At 38.4% G+C, this 25,639-nt stretch overlaps 1 long non-coding RNA gene across 2 annotated transcripts; it reads right to left on the bottom strand.

Annotated features, from left to right (window-relative positions):
- Positions 1-650: 650 nt before the first annotated feature.
- Positions 651-3,166, bottom strand: LOC117671389 (uncharacterized). Of its 2 annotated transcripts, none has more exons than XR_015733971.1 (3): positions 3,099-3,166; positions 1,379-1,492; positions 651-863 (listed from the first exon to the last, which is right to left on the bottom strand). It is a non-coding gene; the product is annotated as an uncharacterized LOC117671389 (long non-coding RNA). The 2 variants fall into 2 exon arrangements; XR_004592822.3 differs by lacking the exon at positions 3,099-3,166 and adding an exon at positions 2,914-2,987.
- Positions 3,167-25,639: the final 22,473 nt, after the last annotated feature.

Below are 25,639 nucleotides of genomic sequence, written 5' to 3' on the forward strand. Positions count from 1 at the left end.
TCATGATAGATGGACAATAAATTGTATACTCAAGGAATTGAGGTATTTGTAATGCATAATGGCATAGCCAAATACTATTTTGCCGCAGCCCTTGTATTTGAAATGAGAGTGTCAATGATAATTTATTTTTGAATAATCTTCAACTCAGTCCTCCTAATGGGTGAAATGATAATTTTGAATCTCTAGTGAGAAAAAGAGGTACAGTAGCATAAAAAAATCAAATGTTTTGTCATCTGTCAGGAAACAAGCTTGGGACCTATGGAGCTACCAAACTAAATTTTCATACTTTCAAATGATATGGATTTTAGCTTTTGTATCATCCTGAATTTTTTATTCTTAAAATAGGGTGTGGTCTATTATTACAATGAAAATAACTTGTTTGCTTTAGAGTTATGCTAAATACTCTTAGTTCTGAATACTCTTAGTTATTGGAGTATTTACATAAAATGTAAATATTCCAATAAAATAAATAAATACCATATAAATTCATGTATGTGATTTAAGTATTTTTCTTGGTGGATGAATTGTGGAGAATCCCACTCAAACATAAGCAGATAGATATATATATATAAACTATAACTTTACACACGTGAGGCAGGCAAATATCTTGTTGGGAGGTTCCAAAAAATAAATTGCATGAAAATTTCAATGCATCTTTAACTTTATTAAAAGCAGCAAAGGGAAAAGCTTCTTTTCTAAGCAAATCTTGCAAATTTTACTTCTGAGGGAAAATGCTTTGGAATCTAATGAATGATTTGGATTTGCATAAAGGAAGATAAAGCAGTTGCAGGCAGTAACATCACATCATGGCTGGATCCTGAACGTCTTCATGAGGGCAGCAGTAAGCCATTATTTTCCAAATGCTGTATAAATACAATAAAATAATAATTTGATGTACTTGATAGATCCTGCTCAATGAACATCAGTCTCTCTTAAATCTCTCTCACCCTCCCCTTTTTTAAAAAAAATTGATTTATATGCAGCCCTTCTCCGGAGACTCAGGGCAGCTTACAATGCATTAAGCAATAGCCTTCATACTTTTGTATATTTTACAAAGTCATCTTATTGCCCCCACAAACTGGGTCCTCATTTTACCTACCTTAGAAAGGATGGAAGGCTGAGTCAACCTTGAGTCTGGTGAGATTCGAACTTACTAATTGCAGACAGCTGGAGTTAAATTACAATGCATTAGTCTGCTGAGCTATCCAGGCTCCTTAGTCTGCTGAGCTATCCAGGCCCTTGATCCCAATGTTTTCACTGAAAACATTAGTTGTTCTTCATGAAAATGCCTTGCAGTCCTTTGACAATACAAATAGCAGATAGGCAAAGTGCCCAAAGCTCCTACTGCAATATTTCTAATGGAGGAGATATTTCTTACTTCGTACACAGCACTGCTGAAAAAAATAACAATTTTGTTTCCCATAGCTTCTAGTGCCTTCAGGACAACGTATTTTGCAGGTTCCAAGTCCTTGAAAACAGTTCTTCTTCTTCCCTATGGAAAGAAAAAAACAGGCCAGTTGTAGGTTGAGTAAACACACACACACACACACACACACACACACACACACCCCAATATATATGTGTCTGTGCGTTCATATATGTCTATAGGTATGTGGGTATGTATGTATGTATCAGGGGTGGGTTCTACTTACCTTTACTACCGATTCACAATGGGCCGCATGCGCAGAAGTGTTTTCATGACATCAGGGTCAGTGGGCGGAGTCTCCCACCGGTTTTACTACCGGTTCTATAGAACCAGTGCAAACCGGGGGCAACCCACCACTGGTATGTATCTATTGGGACATATCCCCTTTAGGGCTTCAGCTGCTTTGTAGATTTACTGAAAATAATTAGACTTCATATAACTTCATTTTAAGGCAAGGCTGAAGCCTGCCCTGATCTGAATTTCTTGGCTGGCATATATCTGTTTCTAAGGAAATTAGAAAAAGAAAATCACCTAACTTCTGCAATATATTTTAACCTATTACCATGAGAAGTTGCTTATCTAAAGGAAAAGAATCTTGGCTTAGAATGCCTCATTATAGTGTGAGGTTAGAGTAGAAAATCCTTGGGCAAAAAATAATTAGCTTCTTCCTCCTCCTTTGCTACCAACATACCAACTTGCCTCTGGATGTTTCCCCCATTAGTTCCTTTAGAAACATTTTCAATCTCTTCTCTTTCTCTGATCTTCTGGTTAACTCTCTCATGAAACATCACCAGGAAACTCAGGCCTGTAGGCTTGACTGTGAGCTTGGAAAGAAAAACCTCAGAAGAGAGCATTGATAATTTATTCCAGTATTGCTTTCAAAAAAATTAATAACCTTCTTGATATAATCATCAAGACTGGAGGGAGTATTTAAGAGTCCTGTGTTCTGTATTAGTATTATATAGAAAAAGACTTACTTCTGTTTCTAGATGTCTCATTGCAAGACTAGAAAATTCATTGTTTCATTTATTTTTTTCAGGCTAATTACATATAGATTCCTTGAATAGTTGTTAATTTGTGCCTGAAAATGCTTAATCCAGTCTAAACATCTGGCTGACTATGCAATGAACCATAAATAAAAATTAAAAAAGTAAGATATGTTTTGAATGAAAGAACAAAGCCAATGAATTGGCTTTCCAATCCCACCTTGCCATTCTATATTTCCCTAGATGTTCAGTTTTCATACCGGGGAGAAAAAAAGTCAGTGGTGCATTTTTCAGATGTTCTGAAATTAAAAAATCTTAATAGCTGAAAGAAGTTTAGATAAGAACATAATATCAAAATGCAATAGTTCATTATTTATGCATTTCTGGTGCTGAAATGAAGAAAGGACTTGATTACGAGACAGATCCTTCTATCCTTCTGGCAGAGGCAGTCCTACTTTATTAGAAAAAACAGGATTTTCCTTCTTGTTATCAGTGTCTTACCTGATCCAGGCAGGACTACAAAGACAAGGACAGCAAAAAGCAGGAAAAGGATTTTCATGTTTAGACTGGTTCTGAATTAAATCTTACTTCTGGGATGAGGCACATCCTTGTATTTATAGATATATAACGATTGCATCATACGTAGTAAATGAAATATTGCAACAGTTGTTATTTTTTATACTTACAAGTCTTAAGCAACAAACGGTTCCATGCTATTTCTTTAAAAACAGAATGTCAACTTGCAAAACTTTCAAGTTGCCATGAGCAGGAGGGAGGGAGAACTGATGGAGCTGATTGATTTCCCTAACTGACATTACATTCCACAGATGTTTTGGTTACTGCAATCAGTAGAAGAGTTTTAGGTTTCACAGCCAGCCAGAGTGGTTAATTGGAGAATGTGATTACATGGCCAGGGAGGAGGGGAAAGACAGGGTCATAGGGGAATTTTCTAACATTCTAACTGCATCCGAACTAATGGGATTAGTTCTTTTTTATATATATATAATTTTTATTTATGTTATATATAATAAAATTAACATACATAAATCATAATATATAATATATAACAATATACACAATACAAACAATCAACAAGTGCTCCCCCACCCCTCGGGATCATTCCTGCTTCCAAAATCTTAAAGCTTCTTCTGGTGATGGTATCCCCCTTCCTGCAGAAAACACATATGTTAGGAACTGTTTCCAGATTCCATTGAATTCATTCACTTTCATTGTGCCCCTCCTTACTTTAATATTACATGTCAATTTATCGTTTATGGCAATATCCCATACTTCCTTATACCATTCTTCCAAACAATAATCACCTCTTATCTTCCAGTTCCTAGAAATCATTAACCTTGATGCGGTCAACAAATTTGTTATCAACTCTTTAGTTTCTTTTTTACACTTTATATCTTCCAATAGTGAGAGTAATGCTACCTTTGGTGCCTCTTCTACCTTTATTCCTACAATTTCTTTAATCTCCTTATATACAATCTTCCACAATTTTTGCACAAATTTACAATCCCACCACATATGTAAATACGTTCCTTTTTCCCCACAACCTCTCCAACAGTTATCTGAGTAGTGCTGATTCATATTGTTTAATCTAACTGGAATTAAATACCACCTCCATACCATTTTATAATAATTCTCTTTTATTCTTACTGACATATTTCTCAACACTCTTTGTTGCCAAATTCCTTCCCAACTCTGTTGCCCTATTTGTATCTTCAAATCAGTTTCCCATACCATCTTTTCTCAATTTTTCCTCTCCTCTTCCTCTAACAATATTTTATAAATTCCACTCATTAAGCCTTTTATCCCTCTATTTTCTTCCTTTACATTTTCGTTTTTTTCAATTAATTCCTCAAACCTCATTAACTCTCTACACTCTCCATTTTCTCTTATCCAGTTTTTAGTCCATTGTTCCACTTGGCTGTAATTTAACCAAGACAACCGTTTTCCTCCTAGAACCTCTTCCAATTCCCCACGTGTCCTCATTCCTCCTAACCATTCCCTTAGTTTCATTTTATTTTTCTCTTTTAAAATTTTATTCACATTATTCTTCAAATTCCCTGGGAAATTTTCCAAGATTACTACTGGTAATAATGGAGAGTTCTTCAGAAGCAGCCTCCCTTTATATTTACTCCAAATTTCCCAATGAAGCTTCAGGAGAGGATTGCTTATACTTTCAACCCATTTCTTTCCACCTTCCGTAAAAAATATCTTTTCCAGCTTCCATTCTAATTTGGTTTTAATTTTAGATCTATCTTCCAACCATTCCAATTCTTCTACTCCTAAAATTGCCTCTATAACACGTCTAAGCCTATTAGCAACATAATATAATTTAATATTTGGGAGTCCTAAATCCCCCTTTTTTTGGCTTAGATACCACCTATTTTTATTTATCCTCGCTTTCTTATTCCCATTACAATAGTTATTCAGTATATTCTGCCAACTCTTTAACTCTAATTCTGATATTCTTATTGGTAGCATCCTAAAAACAAAATTAATCTTTGCTAAAATCTTCATTTTTACTAAAGCAATTATTCCAAACCATGATAAATTCAACCTTTTATATTTATTCAAACTTTCCAAAATCTCCTTCTTTAAGCTGCCTAAATTTTCCTTTTCTAACTCCTCCAGATTTTTTGTAATTCTAACTCCCAGGTATTTAATGTATTCTTTAATTCTCATTTCGCTTCGCTTCCCTTCCCAATCCTTCTCTTCCCTTTTAGTATAATTAAACAGCATCAACTCAGATTTTGACCAATTTATTCTTAATCCAGTTATTTCTTCAAAATCTTTTAGATGCCATCCAATTCTTTCCATCTTATCTACTATGTTCTTAACTGTTAACAGTGTATCATCAGCAAACATATTTAGTTTTATTTTACCTATCCCTTCTATCTCCCCGTCATCTCTTAATGCATTGGCCAATAGTTCCATAACCAATACAAATAGGACAGGCAAGAGTGGGCATCCTTGCCTTGTTCCTCTGGCTAGTTGTATTTTGTCTGTAACACCATCATTCACTACCACTAAGGCAGAATTCCGAGAATATAATTGATCTATTACAACTTTAAATTTGTTTCCAAACCCCATTCTATCTATTACCATCTTTAATGCTTGCCAGCTCACACAATCGAAGGCCTTAAAAATATCTAAGGCTAATATCCCCGTTTTAAGCTTTGAATTTTTAATCTCCTGAATTACATTTATCACTCTACCAACCAAATTATGCATTTGTCCGCCCTTTACAAATCCACATTGATCTTCCCTTATATAATTACTTATAAAATTATTCATTCTTCTTGCTAAAATAGTTGAAAAAATTTTTGCATCTTGATTTATTAATGATATAGGTCTGTACGAGTCAGGGAGCGTCAGATCCTTATCTGGTTTTGATATTAATATTATTAACGACTGCTCCCTGGGATTAGTTCTAACTGCATCCGAATATTGCCAAAATGGTGCTCCTAATAAATGACTGTATTTCTTTTGAAGTTTGGCTCGTGGCTCATGAATTAATTAGGGCATCTTTCGGAAATTTCATACAGGTTTTATATTGAAATATGAGCAAGTATCTCAGTTTAGCAGATAAGGACAATTTGTTCATAAGCAATATCCAAACATTTTGTTGGGTCACCAATGATACAACAATATCTTGTTGTTTTCACGAGGGATAGACAAAGCTCCTATTTCAGTTAATGCTGAAACTCTGCTTGTAGAGATAGAAAACCCTGAATAAAATATACCACTGGTTGGACTTAAGTGGCTCATCTTCACCTCCTGCTTGATTCAGTACAAAGAAGGCCTATTAGCTATTAACCCACAATTTCCCTCTGTTTTCTTATTCTGCATCAAGAGTTGTCTTTTCTGGGTTTGGCTGGCATAAATGTTACTGTACTATCAATATATTCTCCTTCTTCTCCTTCTCAGGGTTAGAGAATAACAGAATAGCAACAGAGTAACAGAGTAACATAGTTGGAAAGGACCTTGGAGATTGTCTAGTCCAACCCCCTGATCAAACAGGAAACCATATATCATTTCAGACAAATGGTTATCCAATCTCTTCTTTAAAACCTTCAGTTTTGGAGCACCCACAACTTCTGGAGGCAAGTCGTTCCACTGATTCATTGTCTGCAAACATCTGCAAGTACCAAGAAAGTACCAAGAACCCTACAAAACAAGCTGAAAGAGCATCAAAGACCAACAGTTCATCCCTGATCTACACATATTCCCTTCTATTGTTAAAATCAAGTGAACCTGGGGACCACTGGATGTGGCATTATAGGGAAATTCAAACAAATATAAGGTTATCAACAGAAATGTGGGGCAATCCTACAAAAAGTCGCAAATGGAGACTATATGTGTGCAAAGACCAACCCACAGGAAAGAAATTAATGGTTGGCAATTACCCGTATAACTATTAGAGGAAAACAAGCATCAAATGGTCAAGAGCTATGGTAATCACAGTCCACAAAGATCCCATGGATAGCCCCACTTCCAAAAATGAAGAATGGATGTGGTTTGAAGTTTCTTTTGTTGATTTCATTTCCAGCCATTTTCTGCAGGGGAGACAAACAGCTGAAGTCTTTTGTGTGGAAGAGCCATGCAAAGCAACATGATTAAAACTCTGGATCAGCCCAGATGCCCATCAATTTCCTTTTTTTTTTTTTTACACACACACTTTTTTTTTTCTGTTACCCACTTTGGGTACAGAAGGTTTTAAACCAACAACTTGGTGATCCAATGAAATGCATTCATGTTTTAGATTGGACTATATAAGAACATGGGGATCTCACCAGACTCTAACTTCTAGAATAGGTTCCAACATGAAAACCTAAATATTGGAAGAGCAGCAGCAGCTGCTTACTGGTTTTTCTTAAATCTTATTAGTTACTAAGGCATGGTTTTATTTTCAGACATTGTTTGGGGCATAGGCTTGGTTTACTGTGAGGTTGGATACTTTGCCTTGGATTCGAAGGAAGATCATTCTGTCATTTTGAGATTGTAGCCCAATACTGCTTTTTCCACTCTATTGACTATCCATTTTTTTTCTAGAGAATTCTTGCCCACAGTAATAGGTATAATGGTTATCTGAATTGAATTTGTTCATCCCTGCCCACTTTAGTTCACTGATTTCCAAGATGTTAGTGTTTAGTCTTGTCATCTCATGTTTGACCATATTCATCTTACCTTGATTTATAGGTCTTATATTCCATGTTCCTATGAAATATTGTTCTTTACAGCATTGGACTTTCCTTTCACCATCAGACACATCCACAGCTGAGCATCCTTTCAGCTTTGGCCCAGTTGCTTCAGTCTTTCTGGATCTACTTATAATTGCCCTCTACTCTTCCCCAGTTGCATATTGGACAGCATGTGACCTGGCGGGCTGATCTTCCAGCCTCATATCTTTTAGCCTTTTGATGCTGTCCATGGGGTTTTCTTGGAAAGGATATTAGAGTGGGTTGCCATTTTCTTCTCCAGTGGATCACGTTTTGTCAGAGCTCTTCACTATGACCTTTCATAACTTTATTGAGCTGCACAAGGCCTTTTGCCATGACAGGGCAGTGAATCATGAAGGGGAGGTTTACAATTCAATATTCTACTTCTGTTATCAGTCTCCTGTTTCATGCTTTCAGCCTTCATGTTAACAAGAAAATCAATTCAACTGGAAAGATCACTGGATATGGTATTATGTGGAAATTAAAACACGGAAGTATAAGAGAGTATCAATAGAGTTGTAGGACTTAAAACAACAACTTGGTGATCCAATAATTGAAGTCAGATTTTTTATTGCACTATACAAAAACTTAGGGGTCTCACGAGACTCTACCACCTTTAGGTAATGGAAACCTAAAGGTTAGAAGAGTTTGCTAATAAGCTATGGTTTTAATTTACTGTAACTTGGGGAGGAAAACCCCACTTTTATTTTTAGAGGCTCCAAAAGGCATGATCTACCAAAAAACTAAACACACTTTGTTCCAGAATAATCTGTGATGTGCTAGGAAATGATGTCAGGTGTGGAAGGTCTTTAAGAAGACAGATCATTAAAAATATGGCCCCATAGAGTGAAAAGTTAATCAAAATATGAAATAAATATGGATTATTTTATAGGAAGCGGTTGGTAAGGAAAGCCTGAAAACCAACTTTACTAAGGCAAGAATTTGCAGTTGAGCAATAATGGTAAAGTACTAACACAATCCATAAAACCTCAAGTCCTCATGTAACGTGTGCTTCTGTAGAAATATGAAAAAGCATCCTGTTTTAAACTGACTTGGAATTCATTAATGATGATAAATAAGCTAAATAATTGTAGTAATAAGGGAAAAACAGCAAAAGTTAGAAACATCAACTGAAAAAAATCAGCATCAGTCAATTGTAAAAGGCAGTTTTACTTAGAACAGCTTGCATTCTAGGACAATATTTTTAACACCATCAAACAACATTTGCCTATGCCAGATCCTTGAGAAGGCCTCGATAGGGGCATAAAAATGACAAATCCAGTCTGAACTTCTGGCTGACTATGCAATGAACCATAATAATAGTAATCTATTAAAGAAAGCACAACACACGGATGGATTCTAATTTTGCTATAGGACATGAGACTTTTGAAATACTTGAATGAGAACATCTGAAAACACCCCTCTTTTGTCTTCTGTTTTGGACAAACTCAAAGCAGGGGTATTAAACTCAAAATAATCTAAACATTTTTTTACTATTCCGACATATACTGTTTAGTAGGTAGAAGCACCTAGTCAGGCTTTCTAAGCTTGAAAAAAAACTAAACAGGATTTGATCTGTTTATTATTCAGATAGGAGGGCCTCAGATAACTTAGGGTTGTAGGTTAGACACCATCATCTAGAAGAAAACAATGGGAAATCATTTCTATATTCTCACAATCACCAGAAATTAATTTCAAGATAGATTTTATTTTTTAAGTTTATAATGCAGAAGGTTGTTAGTCCAAAACATGCACATTTTATAATTTACAATGTTTTGTTACATGCAATTAAATATTGTTAATATGATTTTCTCTGTGTGTCTGAGATTTCTGACATTGTGTTCATCTTAGTTTCTTATATTCACATTATTTGGCAGATCCTCCTCATATAAAATAATAGTGATTAACATTAATATAAACATTATTGATTAAGCAACAGGGAATCCAATTAAATATTTCAGGTGAGAGATTGAATAATAGGAAATATTAGCCTATTCATCAGTCTTCAAATAGAATTGGCTTTAAATTGGCCAAGATTCCACATAATGACCTTGGGGTTTTGGACTTCCATGTCTAATTTTTCTTGGTGATGATTAAATAGTACTTTAGATCAAATAAAATGTGTTTATTATAAATATGCATCTCATTTACAGGAGCAATGTTCCACTGTGTTGCACAATGGATTGTGGCCCAGTAAGCATTTTCTTCTATGTTGTTATCCTATGTCAGGAGTGTCAAACTCAAGGCCCGAGGGAGCCAGATTCGGCCTGCAGGGTGCTTAGATCTGGCCTGCAGGGCCGCCCTGGAAACAGTGAAGGACTGGCCCGTGGTGTCTCTGCTAGTGAAAACAGACAGCACACAGCCCTCCCAAGCTCCATTTTTTCTGGCAGAGGGTGTCAGGAGGCTATCACAGCTGAAAATGGAGCTTGGGAACCCATTTTCGCTGGCAGACTGTTTGGGCCATCACAGATGCCCCCGACACGAGTAATGTCAAGCTGGCCACACCCACTCTGGCCACGCCCCCCAAAGTCAAACACAACGCTCATGCGGCCCTCAATGAAATCAAGTTTGATACACCTGTCCTTTGTATAGTGCCTTGAACTAATTCCTGAATAAACATGGTGAAGATGATTTTCATTTTTGAAACTTAAGAGTTAGAATTTGAACCTTTTGCTGGACCTGAGATATGCCTTGTAGTTGCAGAAAATCTGCTTTGTGAATTTATCTACCATTAGAGTTAGGGTAATCCTAACCCTTTAATATTTGATATGTCAAGGACTCTGTGTTCTAAACCAAAAACTGATTTATATCAGATCATACCACTGGCCTCTCTAATTCACTATTTTATGTGATGTGATCCCCTGCAGATACCATAGCAATAGTAAATCTGAAACAGCGAAGTTAGTTTCCACAGAGTTGTATCTGAAAGCACCTAAAGAACATTTGATTGTCTATCTCAGCTCTGTTTCAAGTGACAGTGGCATGGATATTTCCTAATCCAGTTGATTGATCCTGGGAGTAGCCAGATTAGTTCCATCCCTGTTAATGTTCAATAAGTTTCTCAAGACTCATTTATGTCACTAGGCTTGAGGTCCCAAAGAACCAGCAACAATTTACTGTGGCTCCCTTATTGTGGGTGATATGTGGCTGCTATATTTTTTCTCTGTTTGTGGTTTGGGTATTTTAATTTTTTTAATGATATTTTAGTGTTTAATAGAATGTGGTTGTCGAGCCTCGGTTGGGTCTCGCCATCACTAGGGAGGACGACGAGGAGGGGGCAAGCTGTTGGACTCTCTGGGGGCGTGTCATCAGTTGCTTGAGAAGTCTTTACCACCCGCACAGAAAACGAAGCAAACTCTTTCATCGGAGATGGGGGGGGCATGGTGTTTGCAGATGACGCTGCCTTGTGCTGTAACAGAGGCGCGCTCCTCCTACAGGCCAGCTTGAGGAAGGAGGGATGATGTTGACTGTTTGATTGTTAATTGATTTATTGTGCTCCTCCTTCAGGCCAGCTAGGGGAAGGAGGGGTGATGTTAACTGTTTAATTGCCACTTGATTTATTGCTGTGTATATAAAAGGCGCTACACTGCGATTGCGTGTAGCGCTAACTTTAAACCTTGTTTCCGGCTTGTGCCTTTCTCCTGCCTGTGTTTGCTGTGCTGAACCTAATTAAAGGATTGCAACTGCTTTATTCCGTTCTGGTGTTGGCTTGTTTCCAGTGCAGTTGGGTGGACTGGCCGAGAGAAAGTTAGCGCTCCCCCACTCACCAATTTCAACTGCCTACATTCCCTAGCTGCAGTCCGGTGAGAAAGGCTGTCGGTGATGGCAGAAGGGACGGCGCTGGGTGATTCGGAGTTGGAGGTCCCTCTAGAGGCTGACGTGGAGGAGGTGGTGGTGGAAGAGGAGAAGCTACAAACTGCAACCCCTCATCAACCGGTAGTCAGATCCAAGCTGTGCCAGCCACGTGAGGAGGACTGTGTGGAGACGGCTGGTGCGCAGAGTCAAGGGCTAGACCCTTCGGGACAGATTTCCAGTGGGGGCTGGTGGCCTAGTTCTACTCATACCGGGCCCCAAAGGCCATCTACCCCCCCATTGGGTCCATCATTTAGAGGTTGGCGGGAGAGACGTTGGACAGACGAGGAAGAGGCGGATTGGGGCTATGATAATACAGGGCCTGAATCCAGTGCTATGGATGCCATAAGAGATCGGTTTGGAGAAGGGAGTTTCCGGGACGCCCCGTCTTGGCAACCCTGGGCCGCTGGGGCGGAACCGTTACAAGGCAAGTCTTGGCAGGATGAGGGCCTTTCCTGACCAGAGGCTCGGTTTCGCATCGCTAGCCCCAAATTCCGAAGGGAACAGGAAACAGGAAAAGGAAAGGGCCAATTCGAAGACCGGGACTACCACCTGCCTAAGAGGGAGGATAGCACCAGGGGCTCCGAACAGCCATTGACCAGAAGAGAGGTAGGAGCTGGAAGGTGGGCACAACGTCCTGTGGGGGAACGGAGGCCCGTTGGAGATCTGAGGAGAGATGGGGAGAACAGACCGCCTGTACCACCCCCAGCATGGATCCCGGTTCCTGGGATGTGGGCACCACCTCCAATCTGGGGCCCTCCTGCACTGCAAACCACCTTTGACGGGAGCCCAGACCGTGTGGCATTGTTCTTAAGCCAGGTGGTTAGTCATCTAGACCAGTATGGTCGCTGGTATCCATCACAATGGGCCATGGTGGTAGCCATTACAGCTGTGTTAACCGGTGATGCAGCAGACTGGGTGGCGGGATTACATCGCAACCATGCTAGAGAACTAGTGGACGTGGGTAGGTTCTTGGAAGCTCTCCGGTCTGCTTTTGAGGATGACTCCAGTGTACAAATTGCGGAAGGAGATCTTGTAGCCCTCAAACAGCGGGGTGTTCCTGCAAAGGACTATGTACGTGATTTCCGGAAAATTGCTAGTCGCTTAAGGGACTGGCCCGAACGGATGCTAGTCCAGCAATTTCGGATGGGGCTGGATCGTGAGTTACGTCAAGCCTGTGCGTACTGAGGCCTGGCTCCGCGCCTGGCTGTTTGGTTTAAAGCCGCTATTGAACTGGACATTACACTCCGGGAGTTTAGGCCTCGGTCGGAAGTTAATGTGGGACAGAGACGGGTTCCCACGGAGAGGGCCTCAGAAAAGCTGCCAACCACGCGGATTCAAGTACCTCCGCCCAGCAGCGTCCTACCTGAAAGGTCTCAGCGACCGGCATTTCGTTGTTTTCGCTGCAATCAGATAGGACACAGAGCGGCTGAATGTCCTGTACCTCCGGTACGAGTACAAACCCGAAAGCCGGCTACGGGGGTAGCGACCAGAGGCCGACCACGGCAGCCACAAGAACGTACCCAAGCTATAGTTGAGTGGCAAGCACCGAAAACCAGGAAACAACTCCAAAGTTTCCTTGGTTTCGCGAATTTCTATCGCCAATTCGTCCCTGCATTTGCCGCTATAGCACTACCGTTAACAGACCTGTTACGCACTAAATCTCCTGTGATAAAACCAAGACCAAACCAGTTATTGCAGTGGACAGCTCAATGTCAAAGTGCGTTTGAACAGTTGAAATATCTTTTTACCAGAGAACCGGTACTTAAACACCCTGATCTGTCTTGTGAATTCATCGTTCAAGCCGATGCTAGTGACGTTGCTGTGGGAGCTGTGTTGCTGCAAAAAGATGAACAGGATAGGATACGCCCTTGTGCTTATACCTCACGTAAATATCCAAATAAACCAGGTCCCAGTGGGTAGAACGGTTGCTATGCTAACATCTTTATTTTATTTCCTGCAGGTGGACTCCTGGTAGAGAGGAGCCGCCTGTCGAGCCTCGGTTGGGTCTCGCCATCACTAGGGAGGACGACGAGGAGGGGGCAAGCTGTTGGACTCTCCGGGGGCGTGTCATCAGCTGTTTGAGAAGTCTTTACCACCCGCACACAAAATGAAGCAAACTCTTTCATCGGAGATGGGGGGGCATGGTGTTTGCAGATGACGCTGCCTTGTGCTGTAACAGAGGCGCGCTCTTCCTACAGGCCAGCTTGAGGAAGGAGGGATGATGTTGACTGTTTGATTGTTAATTGATTTATTGTGCTCCTCCTTCAGGCCAGCTAGGGGAAGGAGGGGTGATGTTAACTGTTTAATTGCCACTTGATTTATTGCTGTGTATATAAAAGGCGCTACACTGCGATTGCGTGTAGCGCTAACTTTAAACCTTGTTTCCGGCTTGTGCCTTTCTCCTGCCTGTGTTTGCTGTGCTGAACCTAATTAAAGGATTGCAACTGCTTTATTCCGTTCTGGTGTTGGCTTGTTTCCAGTGCAGTTGGGTGGACTGGCCGAGAGTGGTTTCATTTGATTGCACCATTTTCTGTTGAGATTGGTAGCTATATAAATAAACGATAGACTCTTTTAAAAGAAATCATGTACTCTTCCATCAATTTATACCTGATAGTGGCTGTCTGTTAGTTGCATAAAGCATTAGAAACCTATAAAGGATATAAAGTATCATGCTCTGGTGAGACTTTGTCTTGGGATATTGTATTTTGCATTTGTGTCATTTTGGTAATCCTTCCCCCACTCCACCTCTCCCCAAAATGTCATGAATTTTACAGGCTTGTGAAATGTTGTCTGGACTTCAAATAAGTATGGGGAACTACTTGAGTAGTTCCACTTTTCCCAGAGATATCCTTAGACACTTTGTTGCTCAACATGGAACCACAAATGAAATTCTATCTCCTGGTCTATCATGAAGTATAACACTTAACAATAATGCATAGTACATGATGCATAATGCATAATGCATAATAAGGCTAGTCTTCATCTGTACCCATTCCCAGATTGTAATAATGTAATAATAATGCTTTCAGTACTTGAAAATGTGATGCTTTTATTGTATCAGTCTGACTGGGGACAGTAGTCCCCAGTTTTGCCTATTAGTAATTCACAAACTGCTTGCCTCCAATGTCTGCTTGCTTGGTTCTTGGCTTTTGAAAAGTTTACACAACCATTGTAATATTTATAACCGTGTGAAATAGGTATTGTCATTCTTTTATCCAAGGAAGATTTTCTATGTAATTTCCATCTCATCCTTGCAGCTTCTAAGTAAACCCATCTTCACTATACCAATTTTTTTTTTTTTTTGCTGATGCTAAAGGTAAAGGTAAAGGTCCTCCTTGCACATATGTGCTAGTCATTCCCAACTTTAGGAGATGGTGCTGATCTCTGTTTCAAAGCCGAACAGCCAGCGCTGTCCAAAGACATCTCTGTGGTCATGTGGCTGGCATGACTAAATGTGAAAGGCACACGGAACGCTGTTATCTTCCTACCCAAAGATGGTCCCTATTTTTCTACTTGCATTTTTTATGTGCTTTCGAACTGCTAGGTTGGCAGAAGCTGGGACAAGTAACGGGAGCTCACCCCGTCATGCGGCACTAGGGATTTGAACCGGTGAATTGCCGACCTTTTGATCAACAAGCTCAGCATCTAAGCCATTGAGCCACTGCATCCCTTAGTTGCTGATGCTAAATGAACATTTTTTTAAAAAAATGTTTACTAAATAGCATAATCCTAAAAATATAAGAAAAGCCACATCAAGCCGATTAGATGCTATGCTCTGGGAAGTTCACATGAAGAATAACAGGACTATAGAACTCTTTCTCTGTTGTTCCCTAGTGACTTATATTTAAGACTTATTATTTTTGATAGTCCATTTATGTCCTTTAGCAGTTTAAGAAATATCCCATCACCAAAATACACCAAATATTATGAGGATAAATATATTACATTTTATATATCCATGTTTGCTATGGATTTTTTTGGAAACCAGAGGAATCATTTCAGGATACCATAGGATACCCAATTCCATTCTGGACAAATGGCCCTAATTATCTTTGTTACTCTTTTCTGCAGTTTTTTCAGAGTCTCTAAATAATAATAATAATAATAATAATAATAATAATAATAATAATAATAATAATAATAATAATAATAATAATAATAATAATAATAATAATAATAATAAAAAAAAATAAAAATAATAATAAAAAATAATAATGTTGTTGTTGTTGTTGTTGTTGTTGTTGCGACCAAAACTGGATGCAGTATTCCAAGTGTGGTCTTACCAAAGCAATATAAAGCAATACTAAAACTCCACATAATCTTGATTCTGTCCCTTTGTTAATCCAGCCTAGAATTGCATTGGGTATTTTGGTGGCCGTAGCACACTGCTGGTTCAAATGTAAGTGATTGTCCACTAGGACTCCAAGATCCCTCTTGCAGTTACTGCTATTGAGTCAAGTTTCATTAAGTCTGTATCTGTATATTTCATTTTTCTTGCCTAAGTGTAAAATCTCACTTTTCCCTACATTGAGTTTCATTTTATTAGATAAGGCCCAGTGTTCAAATCTGTCATTAACCATCTGGATCTTGAGCCTAAGACTTGCAACAAATGTCAAAAATAATTTTAAAAATTTCTTTCAATATGTAAAAAAACAAGAAAAAAAAAGTCAAGGAAACAATTGGTCCACTAAGAGAAGATGGCAAGGAAGTGACAGGCAGCAGGGAGAAAGATGCTTAATTCATTCTTTGCATTTGCCTTCACACAAAAGAAAAAAATAGTCTTACCTACCAGAAACAGAAACATAAAAGACAAACCAGGAGTTCAAATTAAAGTAGGAAAGAAAATGGTAAGAGAACATCTGTCCATCCTAGATGAGTTCAGATCATCAGGACCAGATGGATTATATCCTAGAGTTCTGAAGGAGCTGACAGACATGATCTCAGAACTATTGAACCATATCTTTCAAAGATCCTGGAGCACTGGGCAACTACCAGAGAACTGGAAAAGAGCTGATATGGTTCCCATATCAGAATGTTCGGAAAGGCCAGGGGCTGAGAACAATGCTGTCCCAGGCCCCTCAGACATTGGTGGAAGTGGTCAACCAGATGGATAGCTACCACCCTCACAGACACAGGAAGGATTGGCTGCAGATAGTAGTGATGCTGATAAGCAGCAGATCTCTTCTGATGAGGAACAGCTGCCTCCCCCACTTGATTCATGGGCATGGATAGAAGAGCAGAGGCAAGCTCAAAGAAGGGCTGCAAGACTACTCAGGAGATGGTTGCTCCACCTCACAAGGAACACCTGATGTGGGTTGACTTAAGGAGAAGCCTGGTGCGGGGGAGAGCTTATCTTTGTCAGAAACAATTTTTTTTTTTGGCTTACACTCCCCTGGCTTTGATTTGTGCTCCTTGCCTTTGGCTTGTAGACTGCCCTTTGCCTTGTGGACTTGCCTTGACTTGTGGACTTGCCTTGCCCTTTGTACCTGGAGTCTGGACCTTGCCTCATGAGCTTGCACCTTCTCTTTGGACTTTCTTTGTTGTTTACTGGCTTTTGGGGACTGAGGGTGGCTGCTTCAGGGTAGTGTGGGGTGGAGCCTTACCAGTCATTGTAGGCATTTGTTGTGGCAGCTAACAGAGCAATAAAGGACTCTATCATAGCCTGCCTCTGCCTAAATGACGTCAGTTATAACAGGGAAGATCCTGGAAAAGATAATCAAGCAACAATTCTAAAAGCAAGCAAAATTATAACCGGAAGCCAACATGGATTTGTCAAAAGCAGATCATGCCAAACAAATCTTATTTCATTCTTTGACAAAGTGACTAAATTACTGGACCAGCGAAATCAAGTAGATATAATATACTTGGATATAAGTAAGGCATTTGAAAAAGTAGACCATAACCTACTTTGTGGTGGCATAGTAGTTAGAATGCAATATTGCAGGCTAATTCTGCTGACTACCAGCAGTTCAATTTTCACCAGTTCAAGGTTGACTCAGACTTCCATCCTTCCGAGGTCAATAAAATGAGGACTGAGATTGTTGGGGGCAATATGCTAACTCTGTAAACTGCTTAGAGAGGGCTATAAAGCACTATCAAGTGGTACATAAGTCTAAGTGCTATTGCTATTGCTACTTCTTGAAAAGCTAAAATATGTGGGTTAGACAACAGCACCATCAGATGGATTTGTAACTGACTGGCACTCAATGTGTAGTCTTTAATTGAACTGTATCTACATGGAGTAGGAAGCAGGGTACCCTGAGGTTCCAATTTAGGCCCAGTACTCTTCAACATCTTCCTAAATGATTTAGATGGCAAGAATAGCTAAAACCCCAGAAGATAGGCTCAAGATCCAGACTGATGTCAATAGACTTGAACATTGGGCCGTATCTAACAAAATGAAATTCAATGTAGAGAAAAGTAAGGTTTTACAAGAAAAAACAAATGTATAAGTAGATGTTAGGTGAAACCAGACTCATTAGCAGTAACTGTGAGAGGGATCTTGGAGTCCTAGTGGACAATCATTTAAATATGAGTCAGCAGTGTGTTGCAGCCACCAAAAATGCCAATGCAATCCTAGCTTGCAATAATAGAAGGATAGAATCAAGAACATGTGAACTGTTAGTACTGTTTTATAATGCTTTGGTAAGACTACACTTGGAATACTGCACCCAGTTTTGGTCACCACAATATAAAAAAAAGATGTAGACACTCTGGAAAAGTGGCAGAAAAGAGCAACAAAGATGATTAGGGTACTGGAAGCTAAAATATATGAGGAACGGTTGCAGGAATTGGTTATGTCTGTTCTAGTGAAAAGAAGGACTAGGGGTTACGTGACAGCAGTGTACCAATATTTGAGGGGCTTCTACAAAGACAAGGGGGTCAATTTATTTTCCAAAACACCAAAAAGCATGACAAGAAGCAATTAATGGAAACTAAGCAAGAAGAGAAGCAACATAGAATGAAGGAGAAATTTTCTGACAGTGAGAACAATACACCAGAGGAACAGCTTGCCTTCAGAAGTTGTAGGTGCTTCATCACTGGAGGCTTTTAAGCAAAGTCTGGATGGTCATTTGTCTGAAATGGTATAGGATCTCTTGCTTGAGCAGGGGTTGACTAGAAGACCTCCAAAATTCCTTTCAATTCTGATGTTCTATGTTCTTTCCATTTTTATCCTTTTTGTCTTTCAGTTTATCAGAGAGTTTTTTATGCAATCATGCTGGTTTCGTCTTGGATTTCTTCCCCCCCACCCCGTGTATTGTTTTTTTAAAAAAGTTTTTTATTAATCATTCAAAATTAAAAACATTGGACATAGATATGACATCACTGGTTCTAAATATCTTTCAACACTTTAAACTAATATAAATTATGTTAAAGTTAATATTATAATATAATTCTTTAACCTTATACGTTATTTATACGTAACATCATACTAACAATCTATATCATATCTCTATACAGTTATACATACTTGTCTATTAATCTATACCTGTATCTATTTATGCAATTTACATATATATTTATCTGTCATAACGTATATATTTCTCATCCAACACTACACCCTTGTCTCAGCTATCCTCCTTTTGTCTAGCCATTCATAAATTTTTCCCCAAATTATATAGTACTGTGTTTCCCATTTATCCTTGAGCTCCAAGTTAAGTCTGTGCAGTTAAGAATTTTTAATAATATTTCCTCTTCAGTTGGGGTATCTTTCTCTTTCCACTTTTGAGCAAAGGCTATCCGTGCCACTGTGAGTACATGCAATAATAGAGAATTTTTATCTTTCTTATATTTACCCTCTGTCATTCCCAAAAGGAAAAATTCCAGCTTGACTTCTTTATTTATTAAATTTCTTCAAGCCAACTCTTTATTAAATTCCAATATTTTTTGCCTTTGGGCATTCCCACCACATATGGTAGAAATCCCCTGAAGGCATCTTACACTTCCAACAAGCCGAAGAATTTCCCTTATTGTTTCGTGCTAATCTTGTGGTAGGGAGATGCCACCTATAAAACATCTTGTATAAATTTTCCTTCTATGAGGTTGCTAACGTAATTTTTAAATTTTTTTTCCCATAGAGTTTGCCAATTGTCCAAGTAAATACTATGTCCCAAATATTTACTCCAAATTATCATTGTTTCTTTGACTTTTTCTTCAATCATATCTTGTTCCAACAAATAGCAATATAATTTATTTATGGTCTTACGTTCCCTACTTAATAAAATCTTATCTAATTCCAATAATTCTTGCTTTATGCCCCATTCTTTTTTATCTTTCCTAAATTTGGATTCTATTTGGAGATATGCCCACCATTCCAGGTCAATTCCTTCTTCCTTTAAAATATTTCCCGCTTGCAATTCTCCTCTTTCATTCAAAACGTCTTTATAGGTAACAACTCCCCCTGATTTAATAAAGTTTGGATGGGTGTACATTTCAAATGTTGATACCCAGTTAGGGATTTCCATATAATTGCTTCTTTTAGTTTTAGTCCAGATGTTTAATAGAGCCCTCCTAATATAATGCCTCCGGAAGTGTTGATGAGTTTTATGTTTTTCCTCCTATAAAGTAGCATGCCATCCTGTCTGCCATAACTGACATAAACATTTTGTAATCCGAATTTAATAAAGATATCGGCCTATAATTTTTGATGTGCGTCAAATCGGAATTTTCCTTGGGAATCAGTGTAATGGTTGCTTCCCTCCATGATGTTGGTATCCTGGCTTCATTCAATATATAATTGTATACCTCTACTAACAATGGGCCTAGAATTTCTTGATGATTTTTTATAGATTTCTGACGGCAACCCATCAGGACCTAGTGCTTTGTTACTTTTTTGTTTTTTAATGGCCTCAGATACCTCAAATGCTGTTATCTCATTATTTAATAAGTCTTTATGTTCTGTCAGAATTTTTGGCAGTCCTATTTTTTGCAGATATTGCAATATCTTACCTTCCTCTATCTTTCCTTCATGCTCATATAAATTTTTTAAAAACTCATAGGCCACCCTTTTCTTCCCCTCTTTTTGACATATTACTTCTCCCTCCTCATTATATAATTTACTAATTTGACTTTTTTCCTTTTGCTTTTTTAATCTATAAGCCAACCAACCTCCTGGCTTATTTGCATTCTCAAAAAAGTTTATTTGCTGCGCCATAGTCTCCTTTTCAGTGATATTCAATTTATGTTTAGTTATATCTATCTGCTGTTTCAATTCCCGCTTTTTTGGTTCTTCCTGTAATTCTTTCTCCAATTTGCTAAGCTCCTCCTCTAGATTTTTCTGTTGTTGCCTTTTTTGTTTATTATCTTTAGCCATGTATGTTACTGCTATTCCTCTCATATAAGCTTTGGCCGTATCTCACAGATTTTGACTATTCATATCCTCTTTTTTATTACTTTGAAAAAAGAAGCTCATTTGTTCATCCATCTTTAATTTAATATTTTTTATTTAGAATTGCTTTTTTTAGAGTCCACCTCCTTATTTTTTTTTTGTCCTTTCCATTTAATTATAATAGGTGATCTGCCCATGAATTTTTATCAATATTAATTTCCTCTATTTCTAAATTTAATTCTGTTGATGCCCATGCCATGTCAATTCGCGACCAAGATAGATATCTGCCAGAGTAATATGTATATTGTTTCTTGTTCCTGTTTCTTTCCCTCCAACTGTCCTTTAGACTCAGTTCTTCCACCATTTTAAAAAATATATTAGGTAATATTCTTCTGATACTTTTCTTTGATCTATCATTCCTATAGTCTAGTTCTCTATCCACAATCACATTGTAATCACCAATTATCCACATATTATCATATTCTAAATCTCCTATCTTGTTATACAATTTTTTATAGAATAATTTTTGACCCTTGTCTGGTGCATTTAATCCAGCCAAGATCGTTTTCTTTCGTTCAAGGTTAACTCTACTAGTAATATTCTACCCTCCTCATCTTTACATATTTGTTTAGACAAAATTCCATCCTTTACATACATAACAATTCCCCCTTTCTTGTGCTGTGGTGAGGATATAAACATATTCCCTAGCTTATTACATTTTAATAGATACTGATGTTGCTTTTTTATGTGCGTCTCTTGCAAAACTATTATATCCAAGTTCATTTTATACAATTTATTGAAAAATAAATTCCTCCCCATGCTCTCTACATGGGGCTCCCCTTGAAGAGCACTCGGAGGCTCCAACTGTTCCAGAATGCGGCCGTGCGGGTGGTTATGGGCGCAACTCGTTGTGCCCGCATGACACCCCTCCTGCGCGAGCTGCACTGGCTCCCAGTGGTCTTCTGGGTGCGATTCAAGGTGTTGGTCATCACCTTTAAAGCGCTCCATGGCACAGGACCCGGGTACCTTCGAGACCGACTTCTGCCACCAATAGCCTCCCACCAGCCAGTTCGCTCCCACAGAGAGGGTCTCCTCAGGGTGCCATCAGCCAAGTTATGTCGACTGGCGACACCCAGGGAGAGGGCCTTCTCTGTGGGAGCCCCAGCGCTGTGGAATGAACTGCCCCCAGAAATACGTAAGATCTCCGACCTTCGAGTGTTTCGCTGTGCACTGAAGACCCTATTGTTCCGCCAGGCCGGGCTATCAACATAATAATTTTAAATTGGGGTATTTTAAATTTTCGGGGTTTTAAACCGGGCCAAATCTTTTTAATTATTTTAATTTTTAATCATTGTTTTGTCTTGTGTTTTTAAATTGGCTGTACACTGCCCTGAGTCCTTCGGGAGAAGGGCTGTATAGAAATAAAATTATTATTATTATTATTATTATTATTATTATTATTATTATTATTATTATTATTATTATTATTATTATTATTATTAATTTATTTATTTATTTATTTATTTTTATTTTTTTCCTGGAGAATTTAACCCATTGACATTTGCAGATAAGATTGATATTTCCTTTTGTACACCTCTACTTGTATTTAGGCCTTGTTGCCCTCGTTCATCGGACTTCTTTGTATTCTTTGTGTCCACCATCATCATCTTTCCCATTATCTACATTCTTTCCTTTCCCATTACCTTTCTCTTTACTTTGAGATTCCCTCTTTTCTGGTGACTGTCCTCTTAGTTCTATGTCCTCCCTTCTTTTTCTTTCTTCCACCTCCCCTTCATTACCAAAATTCTGTCTGTAAAAGTCTTCTATTTTGTTCACTGTGTCCAGTCTGAACCTTTTTTCACCCCAGGATACCATAATCACCTCTGGAATCAACCACTGGAAATTCACATTTTTTCTTGTCAATTTGAATGTTAGCTTTTGGTAGGGTCGTCGTAGTTCTCTTACCCTTCTGGGAACCTGTTTGAACACCACCAGCTGCCTTCCTCTAAACTCCAGTGGATCTTCTCTGGTCCTATCGAGGATCTCGTCACATTTTGATTTTTTTATAAATCTAATATGCACTTCTCTGGGTAGATTGTTCCTACGTGCATAATTAGTATGGATCCTATAGATTTCATTCATTTTGTTGATCATTTCCTCTTTCCCAATTCCTAATGCACCTGCCAATAAATCTACCATCATCTCAGGAAGGTCCTCACTCTTTTCTTCCCTCACATTTTGGAATTGCAGGAAGTGGTCTGCCTTTTCTGTTTCTAAATGGATAACCGACAGTTCCAGATCTTTATTGGCTTGTATCAGTCTTTCTTCCATGTCTTCCACTCTTTTTTCTTCCCTTCCCATTCTCTCCTCTATTTCCTGTAGTTTTTGCTCATTTTTCATTATTTATTACTGGAAGCATTCAAATTTATCGTCCATTGATCTCATCTTTTCTTTCAATTCTCTCGTATCACTCCTTACTTCTCCTATCTCTCGTTTCAAGTCCTCATGATTTTTTAGCATAACATTCTGCATTGTCTGTAACATCTGTTGTAAGTCTTTTGCATTATTTCCTCAATGGACCTTTCCCCTGCTGGACTCAGTTCCACTGTTGTAGTTTGTACCCCCTGCCTTTTCCCTGCACCAATTCTTGTCAAATTAGGAATGCTTGTCATCTTTGCAGCCACTTTAAAACCAACCTCCCCACTTCCTTATATTCCTCTTGTATTTCTCCAGCACACCCCAGCTATTACTAATTCCACAATTCAATTTTCAGTACTTAAATTCACCAGTTCCATTCAATATCCTATGTTTTTAAATGTCATTTAAATTTAGCATCCTTATATTAATCTATCCTTCCAATATATCACTCTAGCACATTCAACAATATTAACAATTAATTAATAACAAAATTTATAATTAAATCACATACAATACCAATGCCATCATTACTTAATATATTAGATAGAAAAAATATATTAATCAAATAGTAAGAAAAAATAAAGTAGTAATCATAAAAGTACTCATAAAGGTAATGTCTTCTTAAAAGTGTCCCATATCACCACTGCCTTGTAGGGTTTTCTCTGTTTCTAAATGAGCACTATTTCACAAGTTCTGTTGCAGCCAAAGTTATGCACAGGATCTCCCCAATTTAAAAGTTAGTTAGCAACAAGTTATCAAATGTAGCTCTTAAATTCCTTTAAATTAGCTTTTCTTCTCTTGGTCGGTAGGTGTTATCCTTGCTCCTTGTTATATTATTCAACAATCACTCACTCTTCAACAAATTCATAATCTCCAATTAGTCAGCACTTTCACTCAAAGTTTAAATTGACTGGTTTTATAATATCAAATCATCAATAATAGCAAGATACTCCCTTAACTTTTCCCCCTCACTTCTCCAATGTTGTCTCCTGCATTGAAATAGCCTCTTTTATGCCCTAAACTTGTCGTTCACTGCTGTGTTTTGAAGGGAATTTCCCCCTTCCTGGGGCCTCCTTTTTCCTCTTCCCTCTTTGCTAATCCTCCGGGAAAGTCTTTCGCCCAGCTTACTCGCAAGAAGATGCCAAAGATCGCTTTAGCCCAGCTCTGTCTCTCTGTTGCCCACTAGTCCAGCGCTATCATTGTACAGCTCTCTCATGTCATTTCTTCACGACCACCATTGTAGGCCATTTCTATCCCCGATCAGCTTCTATGATGCTTTCCTGCCATCTGCTATCCCGACTGCCATCAAGAATTGCACTGCAGGGCACCCCTTTCTTCCAATTCCCCCTCTAAGGGATCTGGGACTATGAAGAGTCCACTGACCAAAGGAAAATAGCTTTGAAAGCGACTCTCCAAACCAGCGAGCTGTTTTACACAGCTTTTCCCCCTGACAGCTGGCCCCTCCCTCCCTCCCAGTGGTATTGTGATGGACTGGGCTTTTATAATCACAAATCATGTAAACTATTTTTTCAATTAAACTCTGTGGTTATAACATAACTGTCATTTTTCTATCAACTACTACTTTTCCAGTTATCAACCCATATTCATAATTTCATTTTTTTTTCTGCTTCAGTTCAAAAGAGGTTTCCAATGAGCATTAAAAAGCTTTGGAGCATTATTGAATGATGGCTATGAAATTGTCTCTCTCACTGGTGAATGGCTCTCTTTATTTTCCTACTGAATGACAACACTTGATTATTAATTGCTCTTATTGTTAACAGAGCTTCATTCATCTTAAAATGAATCTCAGATTAGAGTTGGAGAACCTAAGAAATGTGTTATGACATCTTATCAGAAAACAGCTTTATTCATTTCACTTATATTACTTTTATCTGGTGCTGATAGAATTATGTAGTTTTATTCTGGCAAATTTATATTCTGAGTAAAGTCCATTCACCAATAGAAGCCTGTAATAAATGTCTCCATCATGGAATAATTTTTCCTATCACTATCTCATTCAGATACTGCTAGGTTGGAGAACTACCTCTAGTACTGAAAATAGGTTGTTCTCAACTAATGGAGCAATGCATAGTTCCCCCATTTACAAAACCTGTCTGGATAATTTCATCAGGTGTCTGGAAAATTTCCCATTCTATGCAGACTATTGCATAGTCTGTAAAACCACATGATATACATATTTGTGGCATGACAAAATCCAGATTTTCACTATAAATACAAGGAGTTTTGGTCATCTCTTTAGCCTCTCATTGCCTGTCCAAAATAATCTATCCAGCCTCCTAAACATGAAGATTTTTGGCATTTTTTCAGCTATTCTCTTCTTTACCCTGATAATGGCCATAGGTAAGGTATATCTTAATGTCAAACTAACCAA

The sequence above is a fragment of the Pantherophis guttatus genome, chromosome 1, assembly GCF_059756535.1.
Source record: "Pantherophis guttatus breed Tessera chromosome 1, ASM5975653v1, whole genome shotgun sequence".
Classification (NCBI taxonomy): Eukaryota; Metazoa; Chordata; class Lepidosauria; order Squamata; family Colubridae; genus Pantherophis; species Pantherophis guttatus.